Source organism: Cetorhinus maximus, chromosome 16 (assembly GCF_964194155.1).
Source record: "Cetorhinus maximus chromosome 16, sCetMax3.hap1.1, whole genome shotgun sequence".
NCBI lineage: Eukaryota > Metazoa > Chordata > Chondrichthyes > Lamniformes > Cetorhinidae > Cetorhinus > Cetorhinus maximus.
In genome coordinates this window covers 95,888,560-95,904,946 of record NC_135894.1, presented here as the reverse complement: position 1 = coordinate 95,904,946, position 16,387 = coordinate 95,888,560, and the positions used below count along the sequence as shown (strand labels likewise).

Genomic DNA, 16,387 nt, shown 5'->3' with positions numbered 1-16,387 from the left:
TTTTCCCTGTAGCCCTGTAAAATCTTTTCTCATCCGGTAATTACCCAGTTCCCTTTTGAAAACCGCAATTGAATCTGTGTCCACCACACGCTCAGGCACTGCATTCCAGATCCAAACCATAAAGAAGTTTCTCCTTATGTCACCTCTGATCCTTTGGTTAATCACCTTAGGGTTCTTGACCTTCTGCCGATGGGAAGAGATTCTCCCCATTTGCTCTATCCAGACCCTAATGATTTCAAACACGTCTAACAAATCTCCTCTCAACCCTTTATTTTCCAAGGAGAACAGCCCCAGCTTTGCCAATCTATCCACACAAATGACGTCTCTTGCCTTCAGAACCATTCTTATAATTCTTTTCTGCAGCCTTTCTAAAACCTTCACATCCTTCCCGTTGAGACTGAACCAGTGTTTTATGAAGGCTCATAATTTACTGCTTTTGAACTCTGTGCCCCTATTTATAAAATACAGGATTAAGTGTAATTTAACTGCTTTCTCAACCTGCTGTGCCACCTTCAATGATTTATGCACATACACACCCAGGTCCCTCTGCTCCTGCATTTCCTTTAGAATTGTACCCTTTATTTTATGTCTCCTCTCTTCATTCCTCTGACCAAAATGTATCGCTTCACGCTTCTCTACATTAAATTTCATCTGCTACGTGTCTGCCCATTCCGCCAGCCTGTCTATGTACTCTTGAAACAAAAACAAAAATAGCTGGAAAAACTCAGCAGGTCTGACAGTATCTGGGGAGAGGAACACAGTTAATGTTTCGAGTCCGTATGACTCTTCATCAGAACTGAAGAAATGAGGTGAAATATAAGCTGGTTGAGGGGGGTGGGACGGGTAGAGCTGGATAGAGGGCCAGTGATAGGTGGAGATTGCCAAAGGTGTCATAGACAAAAGGACAAAGGAGTGTTGACGGTGGTGATATTAGCTAAGAAATGTGATAATGGTGACATTAAGGGTAGAAAGCAGGACGAGCAAGTGACAGATGGCCCTAGTGCGGGTGGGGTGGGGGGAAGGGGTCGAAATAGGCTAAAAGGTGGAGATAAAACAATGGATGGAAATACATTTAAAAATAATGGAAATAGGTGGGAAAAGAAAAATATATTTAAAAAATTATAAATTATTGGAAAAAGGGGGATCGGAAAGGGGGTGGGGATGGAGGAGAGAGTTCATGATCTGAAGTTGCTGAACTGCCGGACTTAGCATTGAGTTCAACAACTTCAGATCATGAACTCTCTCCTCCATCCCCACCCACTTGCCGATCCCCCTTTTTCCAATAATTTATAATTTTTAAAATATATTTTTATTTTCCCACCTATTTCCATTATTTTTAAATGTATTTCCATCCATTGTTTTATCTCCACCTTCTAGTCTATTTTAATCCCTTCCCCCCCACCCCACCCCCACTAGGGCTATCTGTCCCTTGCTTGTCCTGCTTTCTACCCTTAATGTCATCATTAGCACATTCCTTAGATAATATCACCACCGTCAACACCTCTTTGATCTTTTGTCTATGACATCTTTGGCAATTTCTTCTTTGCCTCCACATATCACTGGCCCTCTATCCAGCTCTACCTGTCCCACCCCCCTCAACCAGCTTATATTTCACCTCATTTCTATTTTTCCTTAGCTCTGATGAAGAGTCATACGGACTCGAAATGTTAGCTGTGTTCCTCTCCGCAGATGCTGTCAGACCTGCTGAGTTTTTCAGCTATTTTTGTTTTTATTTCAGATTTCTAGCATCAGGAGTATTTTGGTTTTATCTATGTACTCTTGAAGTCTATCAGTATCCTCCTCACAGTCCTAATGCTTCGAAATCTTACATTATGTTCAAATTTTGAAACTGTGCCCTGTATACCCAGGTCTAGGTTATTAATATAATTCTATGAGACCCACCCCACACCATTGTTGGGGATCGCGGACATCCTGACTGATACAACATAGGTGGCACCATAGCATACTGCTAGTTGATTTTCACTGAGTGAAGTTTCCATTGATTTATGCCCTTTCTGTCTTTCAGAGCTTGCAATCAAATGAGGGATGGATTTAACACTTAAAAATTAAATAATAATAGATCAGGGATTGGGAATGCAGTGATTATTCAGTCAAGGCACATAAACACGTCATATTAAGATATGGTGGGTCCTTTAGGGTCTTGGCAGCTGAAGGCACCCCCACCAATTTTGGAGTGATTAGGATCAAGGACAAGTAAGAGGCCAGAACTGGAGGAATGCCTAGAGATTGGAGGGCTGAAGGAAGTTACAGAGATAGAGAGGGACTAAGTATTGGAGGCATTTGAAAATGAGGATTAAATAAATCCAGCTCAACCTCTAGCAATGGCAGTAATTCAAAATGATGTGTGCTCTGCACCTAGAAAGGTATCTAAAGCCTATAATTTTGGGAGTCCTGGGAGAATTTGTCACTGTCAGCACAATGTTGCAGACTGGCATGCATATGGTGGGCCTTGAGAGGAGAAAGAGATAAGAAGGGATCCATTTCCAAACCAGCAATACCCTTCAGAACTTCAGAAAATTTCATTTGCACAAGAGACGTCAAACAGGCTTACAATTCAGTCTGACATTATAATCTGATGCACTGCTGACATTTGAAACCAACCATGGATTAATTCTGTCTCATTCTCAACCTGAGAGTTAAAACATCTCTGACATATGCGGGAATTAGTGGGATGGAGGGAAAAAGGCTGTCATTGTATGTGGATATCTCTCTCTCTCTATTTCTCTTTCTACATCTCTCTCTCTTCGTCCTCTCTCTCTCTTTCTCAATCTCTTTCCTCTTTTCTGTCTCTATCCTTCCTCCTTCTATCCCTTATTTTTCTCTCTCTCCATCCTCGCTTTCTTGCCCTTCTTCCTCTCTCCCTCCCTCTGCTCTTTCTCTCTCCCTCTCCCCATATTTTCACTCTTCCTCACAGTTTATAATCTCCCACATCTCACTGGATAAACAATGGAATCTAATCCTGAATCTATGATTTATATGATCGAGATGATGTTCAGGGCCAGATATACTCTCTCTTCTTATTTTTATAAAAGTCCTGCCAGTCTGCAACATTGTGCTGATGGTGACAAATTCTCCCAGGATCCCAAAATTATAGGCTTTAGATACCTTCCTAGGTGCAGAGCACACATCATTTTGAATTACTGCCATTGCTAGAGGTTGAGCTGATTTTTTTAATCCTAATTTTCAAATGCCTCCAATACTTAGTCCCTCTCTATCTCTGTTATTTCCTTCAGTCCTACAACCCTCCAATCTCTAGGCATTCCTCCAGTTCTGGCCTCTTACTTGTTCTTGATCCTAATTACTCCAAAATTGGTGGTGGTGCCTTCAGCTGCCAAGACCCTAAAATACCTAGGACCTTAAGATTAACTCCAGCCCTCTTTTGATCAAAAGCTCTGAAGGACAAAAGGGTCTTAAATCAAAGGAAACTTCAAGCAATGAAAATCAACTAGTAGAATGCTATGGTACCACCAGTGTGGCATCATGTAAGATTGTCCAAGATTCCTGGTAATGGCGTGTGCTGGATTCCCATCCCTAGGTAATGTTGCTTCATATTCAGGGTAGCTGGTTGAAAGAAACTCTTGCATTCTATGGTGCCCTATCTCAAATTACATGCCATTTTACAACACAAATATATACCATTTGGCTCAACAGGTCTGTGCCAATGTTTAGGCTCTGCATAATCCTCCTCTCTACCCATTTCGTTTGAACTTAACCTAACTAACCTAAAATGCATCCAAAAATGCGACACATACACGGAGTTGCTTTGAGATTCACTCACTGCTGTTATGTGAGCAGGTACAACAGCCATTTTAGCTCTTCTGAGTCACACGGACTTGAAACAACAACTCTGTTTCTCTCTCCACAGATGCTGTCAGACCTGCTGAGTTTTTTCAGCATTTTTTGTTTTTGTTAGCCATTTTAGGCTATGAAACAAACCCATTGGACAACATTTAATGGTGTTAAGTGCATTCTCTAAGTGGACAACATGTCCCACTGTATGAGCAAGTGAGTGTGGCCAAAGAGAGCTCTGAATTCTCTCCCTGAATCCCTTTGCACCTCTCTACATTCCTCTCCTTCTCTATGATGCTCCTTAAAACCTACCCCTCTGATCAAGCTTCTGGCCACCTGTCTTAATATTGCCTTCTGTGGCTTGGCGCCTCATTTGATAATGCTCCTGCAAAGTGCCTTGGGAGACTACATTAGTGCAAGTTGTTGTAATTCATGCCTACCATCGACAAACCAGCGTAAAAATATAATTACAAGACTTTGCGATATCAGCACCACAGTTAGCTTCCTCGAAGCTGAATCTGTTACATTTCAATCACAGAACGAAATTATACTGTCACAATATAAAGCTATGATAAAGGAGGGTGTTTCTGCTGAGATTGATAAAAGCTTTCTTTGATATTCTCAGAATTTGAATACCACTTTTGTTTCTTTATCCAACTCAGTCACGACTCAGGACTATTAATGCCTCTCCGATTTTGAATAATTCACTTAATTTAGGTAATTTAACTGAAAGGCAAAGGTGTCGACACACATCAAAGCGAACCTCTTGAGATTGCACTGTGGAGAGAGACACGTGTCATGATTCAATTATCTTAAAGACATAGCTTCCCTTTTAATATTTGTCAGGCTTGATCGGCAGGGTTTCATCTGACATCAGTGCTGTTAGGCTATGGAGTAGGTAAATAGATCAACTTCCGCACCTAACGGTCCAGGGACCCATGCTGGTGCTGCAATGACTGTCTCTACTGCACAAAATCAGGCCGTTTGGCCCAAATGGTCTTCAGGATAGGAGGAGAGGGTGGAGAATCGGTGAGGACAAGTTGCTGCATTACAGGAATTGTAAGTAGTGTGGGCCCCAGAATCCCCAGTGCCCAGTTTAGCGTCACAGCCAATCAGCAATCATCAGGCCTTGACCACCAAACTCCATCCTAACGTCCATTTGTCAGCAGCAGCTCATTCCCTCTATTCAATAAGTTCCGTTGCTGAATTTGGCTGGGCTCTCAGGCTGGCATAGAACGAATTGCTCTACCAACATGCTGCCCATTTTGGACACAAGTCAAGTTTTTTGCCTCTCCTCATTGAGTACTGCTTCTATGAAATCTCCAGGGCCTAGAAATTTGATGGTGCAGAGACTATTTTTTGGGTGCTAATCGATCCCCTAACCCTTCAAAAAAGTGTCACCCACTTTGCTGGTTTAAGTGAACCAATGGGTGTCCAGATCCCCTGCCTAACAACACAAGAACATAAGAAATAGGAGCAGGAGTAGACCAGATGGCCATTGAGCCTGCTCTGCTATTCAATGTGATCATGGCTGATCTTGGACTTCAACTCCACTTCCCTGCCCACTCTCTACATCCCTAGGTTCCTTGAGAGACCAAAACTCTGTCTATCTCAGCCTTAAATACATCCAACAATAGAGCATCCACCGGGTCAGACGATTTCAAAGATTCACAACCCTTTGAGTGAAATAATTTCCCCTCGTCTTATTCCTAAATGATTATCCCCTGAACCTGACACTGTGCTCCGTGTTTTAGATTCCCCAACCAGGGCAAAAAACCTCTTAGTGTCTACCCTGTCAAGCCCCTTCAGAATCTTGAATTTTTCTGTGAGATCATCTCTCATTCTTCTAAACTCCCAGAGAATATAGGCCCAATTTACTCAGTCTCTCATCACAGGACAATCCCCTTATGCCATGGATCAATTTAGTGAACCTTCGCTGTACCACCTGCAATGCAAGTATATCCTCCCTTAAACTTGGAGACCAAAACTGCACATAGAATTCCGGATACAGCCTCACTAAAGCTCTGTACAACTGTAGCAATTTTTTTTTTATTCCTGTACCCCAATCCCCTAGCAATAGAGCTCAATAATAGATAGACACTCCTCTGTTAAGAGTCTCCGCTGTATTTTATGATGGGGGGTGAGGGGGTTGCAGTTGGAGAGAGGGTGGAGGCCCATCAGATGCAAATACTCCAATGTCCGCCCTCTAAATGTCATCCCAGTGTTCAGAGTGAGTGCTTCAGTCTTCACTCATGGTGCTGCCTATAGCCAGGCTCTGACCCAACTCCTCTGACATAGAAGTGGAAACGCTACCATTGGACCAGTGGCCACTCCATCTCGACACAAGTCATCCTCTGGATATCAACCCAATATTGGCCACTGTATTCCCGCCTCCCCTGGCAGGGTTGCCTGTAGCGGGGCTCAACCTCTTAATCTTTTGGGTTTGGAGGCAAGACTGGTCTACCACTAGACCAAAGGCAGAGGTATTGAAACAAGTGTAGCTTATTCCCCTATGCTGACTAATGAAATCAGCCACCTGATCTCCTTAGGACACAGAAGGAGATTTGATAGAATTGTTCAAAATGCTGAATAAATTGAAAAAAAAAATGCTACCAATGGTAGATGGTTCAGTATCCAGAACACAAGGATTTAAAGTAATTGGCAAAAGCATCATGGACAACATGAGGAAACTTTTTTTTACACAGGAGTTGTTATGAGCTGGAATGCACTGTCTGAAAGGTTGGTAGAAGCAGACTCAATAGTAACTTCCAAAAGAAAATGTGATAAATACTCAAAAGGAAAATAGTTGAAGGGCTATAGGGGAAGAGCAGGGGAATGGGACTAATTGAACAGCTCTATCAAAAAGCTGACACAGCCTTGATGGGCTGAATGGCATCCTTCCCTTTTGTATCATTCCAAAACACCTCAAGACGGAGCAAATGTAGGATATTCTTGCATCCAATTTATCAATTCTGAAGTTATAAACCCTGGATTTGATCCTTTGTGCACAGTTTAGCTGCATCAATTCACACTTTAAAAATAAGGGGTCACTCATTTAAGACAGAGATGAGGATTTTTTTTCTCTCAGAGGGCCGTGAGTCCTTGGAACTCGCTTCCTCAAAAGGCGATGGAAGCAGGGTCTTCAAACATTGTTAAGGAAGAGCTAGATAGGTTCTTGACTAACAAGGGGATGAAAGGCTATTGGGGGTAGGCCGTGATCAGCCATGATCTTTTTGAATGGTGGAACAGGCTTGAAGGGCCAAGTGGTCTACTCCTGCTCCTAGTTCATACGTTCAGATGTAAGATTTCAATTAGATCACTTCAAAGTCTTCTTGAGGTATTGGGCCATATAAATGAGAATTTTGTAGAAATTGTTTTCTTCAAGGTTGCTTCTGACCAGTGGTTCTGAAGCAACATAACAGACATAATGTTCAGCAATCTGGGACCATTCAGGCACAGTGTGCTGTTTTTTGTATTTATTCAGAGGGTGCGTGTGTCACTGGCAAGGTCAGCATTTATTTGCTTGACCTTTTCAGAGGGCAGTTAAGAGTCAATCACATTGTTGTCACATGAGGCCAAACTGGGTAAGGATGGTAGATTCCCTTCCCTGAAGAATATTAGTGAACCAAATGTTTTTTTTTAAATGACAGAACAGTAGTTACATGGTCGCCAAATACTGATACAAGATTTTTATTCCAGATTTATTTAATTAACTGAATTTAAATTTGCCAATCCCCATAATAGAATTTCTTCAGATTATTTGACCAGGTCTCTGGATTGCTTGTGTACTATCATTACCAATTTAGCATACTTTTCCTTTAAACCACTTCTTATTTTCAAAGCTATACAATTTGTAACCTCAGTGACAGCTTGAATTTAATTTGTCAATTTACACCTAAAAATATTCTAGTTAGATATGAACGTTTAGAGATTCAGGTTATCTGAATATGAATGTTAGAAGAGTTGAATGCCTGATGATTAATGACAAACGGTGATCCAAAGAAGAGAATTGTATCCCCAGTTGATCCAATTTTTACAGGGTGTTGAAATTGGCAAAGGCAGAAAATGTAAACTCATTTTAAAATGTTTTACTTTGCACAAAAATATCTGCCTATTTCATTAGCATTGCTATTATACGGAGAGACACTTGATCATCAGCATGTCACACAGATACCACGTCTACTGCACAGATAGAGGCCATTAGGACCAATTGGCCCATGCTGGCATTTATGCTTCACACCACCACTCCCCAACCCCTCAGCCCTCTTCATCTATCTCTCTTGTAGCATAGTCTCCTGTTCCTTTCTCCTTTGCTTGTTTATCCAGCTAACCCTTAAATGCATTCAAACTATTTTCCTCAACTACTCCCTGTGGCAATGCACTCTACATTTTGACCACTGGAGTGCAAAAGGTTCTCCCAAATACCCTATTGGATTTATTGGTGATGCCTAATTTTGGTCTTCCCCCACAAAGAAGAAACCGCTCTACACCTACCTTATCAAACCCATACCATTGTTCACAATATGGTCAGAATGGGTGAAATGTAAAATATTAAGGTATATTAGGAAGGTTGGTGGGATATGCTTTATATCAGACTGGACTATCTGAGATAACTCATGAGTGATATGTGAATTATATTCTACCAGTCTTTTTAGCACACTGTTCAAATGTAACTAATGGGAATAATCCATTGGATAAAGTGAATAAGGATGAAAGAAGTAGAAATAAGGGACGGGTTTGAAGGTGTGTTAAGATTCCTTAGTGATTTGGTTTCTGTGCAGCTGGAAAAGGTGAGCATACTAATTTGTCTATTGTCCTTGGGTTTAGAAAATACTGCAGAAAGTACCCACCATATTGTTTGTGATTTTCCAATTATATGCAGTGATCTGTAAAACCAATTGTAGGAAAGTTCACATTCAATAATTCATTTGTAGTATAGTTATGTGTGATGCTCAAGTAATCGAAGTATATTTATCAACTAACCTAACATTGTATTCTGCTTAATTGTAATCAATGTAGGGCACTATTACCATGTGACTGCCCCTTTGTCTGTACTTACATCCTCACTCAACAAATGAAATATATCACATGGCCCTCGGCCTGTGCAAAGCTACGCTCACACAATTTAATTTCAGGCTGTTGCTGTGAAGTCAGTTTTGGTGGAATAAGCCTGAGCCTGGAACTATTCCACTCCCTAGCAATTAATACTTATCAGTTTTGCCACTTGTTACCTCAAACACAAAGACCTATCCTGTGAGCAGAACAGCTATGAGGTTTCAAGCTTCAGTCCTATGTGTCGAATTAGTTAAGCCTTTTAACTTAAAAAGAAGCAGTCACTTTCTTTTAAATTATATAACAAGCTGATGTATTGCTTTGGCTCTATAAGTTTAAGAATTAAGTTCTTGTAGCTATAGAGATCTTTTGCTCTTATTACTTATGAGCGTGCATCAATTGAATGAATCCTGCTGTATTTTGTAAGTGTACTTTGCTACAGCTTTAACATACTTATTGTCTTTACGCATGGAATTTTTAATTCATTCATAGGATGTGGGCTTCGCTGGCTGGGCCAGCATTCATTGTTCATCCCTTGTTGTCCTTGAGAAGGTGGTGATGAGCTACCTTCTTGAATCTCTGCAGTCCATGTGGTACAGCCACAGTGCTGTTAGGGAGGAAGTTCCAGGATTTTGACCCAATGACAGTGAAGGAATGGCGGTGAAGGAACGGCGATATATTTCCAAGTCAGGATGGTGAGTGACTTGGAGGGGAACTTGCAGGTGGTGGTGTTCCACATGCTTTACACACGCTTTGTGTAGATTTTATGTATGAAGCAACTTGATAATTTCTGTACTGTTTTAAGGCTTTGTGCCACTTCGTACACTTTTGCTATTTTTAATTAACTTGTGCCAAGCACCAACAGTCAGGATAGAAATCCACACCGCACTGAAACAGTTCTTTCAACCAAAACACAGATTAGCACCTGCCTTAATGAGAATCCTACAGGATATGCAATATTGATACCTATGTATCAAGTAGACATTTGGGACAATAAGCCCCGAAGTTAATCATTAGTACGTTGACAGCACACGCTCTCTTATCTCAATAAGTGACACAGAAACTATCTAAGGTGCCCTGTTATCTTATCAGAAAGTCATAAAATTTAATGAAAGGACAGAAAAAACACTATAATTATAGGCAAAAACAAAATTACCTGGAAAAACTCAGCAGGTCTGGCAGCATCGGTGGAGAAGAAAAGAGTTGACGTTTCGAGTCCTCACGACCCTTCAACAGAACTGAGTATAGTTAGGAGAGGGGTGAAATATAAGCTGGTTTAAGGTGGGTGGGTGGGGGGGTGGAGAGAGAGAGAGAGAGAGAGAGAGAGAAGTTGAGGGGGGGGTGGTTGTAGGGACAAGCAAGCAGTGATAGGAGCAGATAATCAAAAGATGTCACAGACAAAAGGATCAAAGAGGTGTTGAAGGTGGTGATATTATCTAAGAGAATGTGCTAATTAAGAATGGATGGCAGGATACTCAAGGTACAGCTCTAGTGGGGGTGGGGAGGAAAGACTGACAAGGTATTAGTTGTAGATTTAAAAATAATGGAAATAGGTGGGAAAAGAAAAATCTATATAAATTATTGAAAAAAACAAAAGGGAGAGGGAAGAAATGCTCTCGTCGGGACCTGGAAAAATTTATTAACTTTGCTTCCAATCTCCACCCCTTCATCATTTTCACATGGTCCATCTCTGACACTTCCCTTCCCTTCCTTGACCTCTCTGTCTCAATTTCTGATGATAGACTGTCCACCAATATCCATTACAAGCCTACCGACTCCCACAGCTACCTCGACTACAGCTCCTCACACCCCTCTTCCTGTAAGGACTCCATCCCATTCTCTCAGTTCCTTTGCCTCCGTTGCATCTGTTCTGATGACGCTACCTTCAAAAACAGCTCCTCTGATATGTCCTCCTTCTTCCTTAACCGAGGTTTTCCACCCACGGTCGTTGACAGGGCCCTCAACCGTGTCCGGCCCATCTCCCGCGCATCCGCCCTCACGCCTTCTCCTCCATCCCAGAAACATGATAGGGTCCCCCTTGTCCTCACTTATCACCCCACCAGCCTCCGCATTCAAAGGATCATCCTCCGCCATTTCCGCCAACTCCAGCATGATGCCACCACCAAACACATCTTCCCTTCACCCCCCCGGCGGCATTCCGTAGGGATCGTTCCCTCCGGGACACCCTGGTCCACTCCTCCATCACCCCCTACTCCTCAACCCCCACCTATGGCACCTCCCCATGCCCACGCAGAAGATGCAACACCTGCCCCTTCACTTCCTCTCTCCTCACCGTCCAAGGGCCCAAACACTCCTTTCAAGTGAAGCAGCATTTCACTTGCATTTCCCCTAACTTAGTCTACTGCATTCATTGCTCCCAATGCGGTTTCCTCTACATTGGAGAGACCAAACGCAAACTGGGCGACCGCTTTGCAGAACACCTGCGGTCTGTCCGCAAGAAAGACCCAAACCTCCCTGTCGCTTGCCATTTTAACACTCCACCCTGCTCTCTTGCCCACATGTCTGTCCTTGGCTTGCTGCATTGTTCAAGTGAAGCCCAACGCAAACTGGAGGAACAGCACCTCATCTTCCGACTAGGCACTTTACAGCCTTCCGGGCTGTATATTGAATTCAACAACTTTAGATCTTAAACTCCCTCCCCCCATCCCCACCCCGTTTCTTCCCCCTCCCTTTTGTTTTTTTCAATAATTTATATAGATTTTTCTTTTCCCACCTATTTCCATTATTTTTAAATCTACAACTAATACCTTGTCAGTCTTTCCACCCCACCCCCACTAGAGCTGTACCTTGAGTGTCCTGCCATCCATTCTTAATTAGCACATTTTCTTAGATAATATCACCACCTTCAACACCTCTTTGATCCTTTTGTCTGTGACATCTTTTGATTATCTGCTCCTATCACTGCTTGCTTGTCCCTACAACCACGCCCCCCTCCTCAACTTCTCTCTCTCTCTCTCTCTCCCTCCCCCCCCCCCACCTTAAACCAGCTTATATTTCACCCCTCTCCTAACTATACTCAGTTCTGTTGAAGGGTCATGAGGACTTGATAAGTCAACTCTTTTCTTCTCCGCCGATGCTGCCAGACCTGCTGAGTTTTTCCAGGTAATTTTGTTTTTGTTTTGGATTTCCAGCATCCGCAGTAGTTTTTTGTTTTTATCTCTATAATTATAGGGACTGTTCCACTGGTAGCTGAAACCTTAGGGGACCAGGACACCTTAGGAGATAACAGGAAGTGACAGCTGTAGATGACCATCATCCTTAAGAAAGGAATCAGAGACTGTTCACGTACCACTTAAACCAATCAAGGACTGATCATGCACTGCCTGAACCAACCAGAGTTCAGGAACACCATTGATCATGAGGATGTGCTATGTATCAGAAAGGGTTAATAAGCACCAGCTTCCAGTAGCAAGGCTAGCAGAATGGGAAGATGAAGAATTGACGACGTTGTAGAGAAGAGAGACTGCATTCCTGCTCTGAACAGAAGAGCAAGACAAAGAGAGATGAACCAGCCCAATTGTTGACTGCATCCAAGACTGAACCAGGAGGCAAGATGAATAAAGTTGCTGCCTCACTTTGTTAGGTGTTGTTTTTGTTGCTTAATAAATGTTTCCTGGGTTACATCACCAGACTATCTCTTATTGCCTGAATGGCCAAAGTTTCAAAAGGACGAATTAATATCAAAGAAGTGAAGCCTCACAGAATTAGAATGTAAACACCCCAAAAACTTGCACAACGCAATGAAACAACTATCAAAACTCTTTGAAGTCTCCACTCTTAATCTTTTGGGAAATTGGTAGAACGGGACATGTGGGCCTTGGTGCATTTTCTCAAACCTCATTGTGAACAGCCGATTCCATCAGCTGCTCACACTATTAGCAACCGCAGGAGCCAGGTGGATAGTGGAGATTGTCGGCAGCTTCAATCAACTGATTAAAGCTCCCTCAAGTCTTCACTTTCTGATTGTCTTCCATAGTTTCTAACAGTGTCAATTTAAACTGCCCCAAGATCTGACTTTGCCTGAAATCAGTCAAGCTTTTAAATCGGCAGGTACAGCTATTGAACTGCGCGAAATAACTGATGTGTTTAGTACGTTTCAAGTGATACCTTTGTAATTGATGTCTCTGGTAATGACAAATAGGAAGTGCCATCCTCTTGATCTAGCTGGCCTGGATAAGTGTAGATGTTGTAACTGCTGGGGACTGTTTTCTGATTGGTCCCTTATTGTATTGGTGTAACTTGTGCACTTAGAATACCTTATACTTTAAATGGTTTCTTTTCCGCTTGCTATAGCCTGTGGGTTTAGAATATTTATTCTAGTGTTTCTCCAAAGTTGCATATATACTGCAGACATGGTCTTGAAAATGACATTGTTCGACGATATTTACCTCTCATGCAAACTGCTAGCATGTGCATGACTGCCATTCAACACATGTGTGAACTGGTCTTGCTGCTTTTATAGATGGTATATGCAGAGTAACATTATTATAATGTTGTGTCATCATGTCACTACAGTAAGGATAAGCAGCGTGCCTGCCGGTTGTGAGGGGGCCATAATATCCCATCAAGACATCGCCACATTGCTGGTCTCTGTAGGGTAGTTGGCTCCTTGCTAATGTTAAAAAGTTTGTAAAACTCCCAGCCATAGCACTGCACCATTTGCAGTTATATCACAGATCACCCAAAGTCAATGAAGTGTGAGACTACTTACTGAAGAAAGTGTCATATCACGCCCACATTTGATCTGGGCACATTGACAATCTAGAAATATTACAGATGTTTTTATCAATGTAAAGCTCTAATTGTTTCCCATCAACATAAACTATGTAATATAATTGATCTACTCATTGAGGAATGTGTATTGTGAGTTTAGGATGTTTCTACATGTGAACTGTCAAATCAAATAAATTTTTATCCAGGATATATTTCTGTAGGTGTGACACTACTAAATTACTTTTATGATTGATTCAATCACCCACGTAGAGGAAACCTCCAATCTTTATTTCAAGGTGAATGTGCCTTGAAAGAAAGAAAGAAAAAGTCAGGCTTGCGTTTATATAGTGCTTCTCATGACCACCAGGCGTCTCAAAGTGTTTTGCAGCCAATGAGGTACTTTTTGAAGTGTGGCCACTGTTGTAATGTTGGAAACGCAGGAGCCAATTTGCACTCAGTAAACTCCCACAAACAGTAACATGATAATAACCAGGTAATCTATTTTCCTGTGTTTGATTGAAGGGTAAGTATTGGCCAGGACACAGGGGACACCTTCCTTGCTCTTCTTCAGAATAGTGCCATGGAATCTTTTAGGCCCTTTCAAGCAGGCAGATGGGACCTTGATTTAACATTCACCGAGAAGATGGTATCACCAACAATGCAGTGCACTCCCGGTGCTGCACTGGAATGTTAGCCTTGACTTTTATACTCAAGCCTGGGAGTGGGACTTGAACCCAGAACCTTGTGATTCAAAAGCAAGCATGCTGCCAACTAAACTACCTCTGACACATAAACAAGAGTGCAAGATGTTTCCAGTTTAAAATCTACCCATGGTATCAGCCCATGGTATCATGGGTAAAACCGTTGCAGAGTCTTGGACTCCTTGTTCGCAGACATTTTGGAGGATAATGTGGAGAGCGGGGATGACTTTTGACCCAGTGGCAGAGTTCATAGGATCAGCCGTATTTGGGGATGGGAGGGAGTTTGGGAGAATTAGCTCCCAGCTAGTGCACTGGGTGTGAAGGTTGGTGAGGGGGGGGGATAGGACAATTGGGCTTACTGCTCCTCCCGAGGCAGCAACAAGTGCTTCAATGAACCGATTGGAGAATGCTAAGAGACGCACGGAGGAAATCTGTGGGTTTATCCAAGAGGGAGTCAATCCTGAAACGGCAGCAAGAGAAAAGAAGGTTGGGGCATGACAAAGAGCTGTGGCGGGGAGAAAGGATTTGTGGGGACAAAGTATCTGGGAGGCGAGAAATGAAAGGAGTCATGACTGGGTAACATGAAGCTGAGGAGACAGGGAAGATGGGCACAAGATGGGTAAATAGAAAGAGCAAAATGGAAATAGAAGCAATGGAGTCTGGTCCAGTGATCACATTGACTCCAATAGGGAAAGAGACTCACAGAAACACACAAACAAACAAATTAGATGCAGGAGTAGGCCATCAGCCCTTTGAGTCTGCTCCGCCATTTAATAAGATCATGGCTGATCTGATTGTAACCTCAACTCCACATTCCTTCCTTATTCCCGACAGCCTTTCACCCACTTGCTTATCAAGAATCCAGCTAGCTCTGCCTTAAAGATATTCAAAGACTCTGCTTACACCGCATTTTGAGGAAGAGAATTCTAAAGTCTCACAACCCTCTGAGAGAAAAAAATTCTCCTCATCTCTGTCTTAAACGGGTGACCCCTTTTCTTTAAACAGTGACCCCTAGAACTAGATTCACCCATAAGAGGAAACATCCTCTCCACATCAACTCTCTCAAGACCCCTCAGCATCTTTTTTTGTTTCAATCAAGTCACCTCTTGCTCTTCTAAACTTGGGTGAACTGTAAAGGTGAAGCCAATTTACACCTCCTGATACAAATTAAAATTACCCCATTGGTTGTGAAATGCTTTGGGATGTCTTCAAGATATGAAAGTCCCTGCATGATGCGAGTTCTATATTCCTTTCTTCCGATTATGGTCCAGTAACTCTTGCTGTAAAGTCGATGCATGTGGGCTTTAGGTAGAACAGTGTTGAAGATGCAGAAAATTTGGATTTATTTTAAAGTGCCAGCCAGGACCAGCAGCTAGGGTGCCAAAGCATACACAGACAATCACAGCCTTACATGAAAGCTAAAAACTTGTACAAAGGGCTCAGCTATAAATTTGCAATTAGAAAATGGGAGACACACACGGGCGGAGACATGGGATAACTCGATCAAGAAATGGGGAAGGCCATTTCACACCATCTGATAGCCTAGAATCACATCCAGTCAGCCCCCGTAATCCTTTTGTATCGAACAAACATACCTTCTTGGCTATCTTCAAAAGGACAATGCTTAGTCTCTGCACTACAATTACTGTGCAAGAACACAATTATCAGCCCACCGGGGGGGTCATTGTGCTGTGGTCTTTGTCTAACTAATACCATTAAGTTGTAACTGATAGTAAAAAATATATAAATTGTGCTCATTTGAACCTCGGTGGAGAAGCGCCTGGACTGCCCAGCGTTTGCTCCCCGCATGCGTAATAAAGGAACCACTTGAATATTGCATCTGGACTCCGAGTGTTGAAATTTTGTACCAGAGTATTCCTCGGACCTTTCAGTGTCAAATAATTGTATTGCATAGAATTTACAGCATAGATGAAGGGCATTCGGCTAAACCAGGGGAATGTTTCCATCTGAGCCTCTTCCCACCCCTCTTTACCTAATCCTATCGACATACCCTTCTATTCTTTTCTTCCTCATGTGGTTATCCAGCTTCTCCTTAAATGTATTTAAGTTATTTGCATAACCTACCACTT

General features: G+C 42.3%; 1 protein-coding gene across 3 annotated transcripts in view; it reads right to left on the bottom strand.

Moving 5' to 3' along the window:
• ncam2a (neural cell adhesion molecule 2a) overlaps nucleotides 1-16,387 on the bottom strand; it is a 1,392,794-nt gene that overhangs the window by 347,474 nt on the left and 1,028,933 nt on the right. The gene's annotated exons all lie outside the window — the stretch shown is intronic.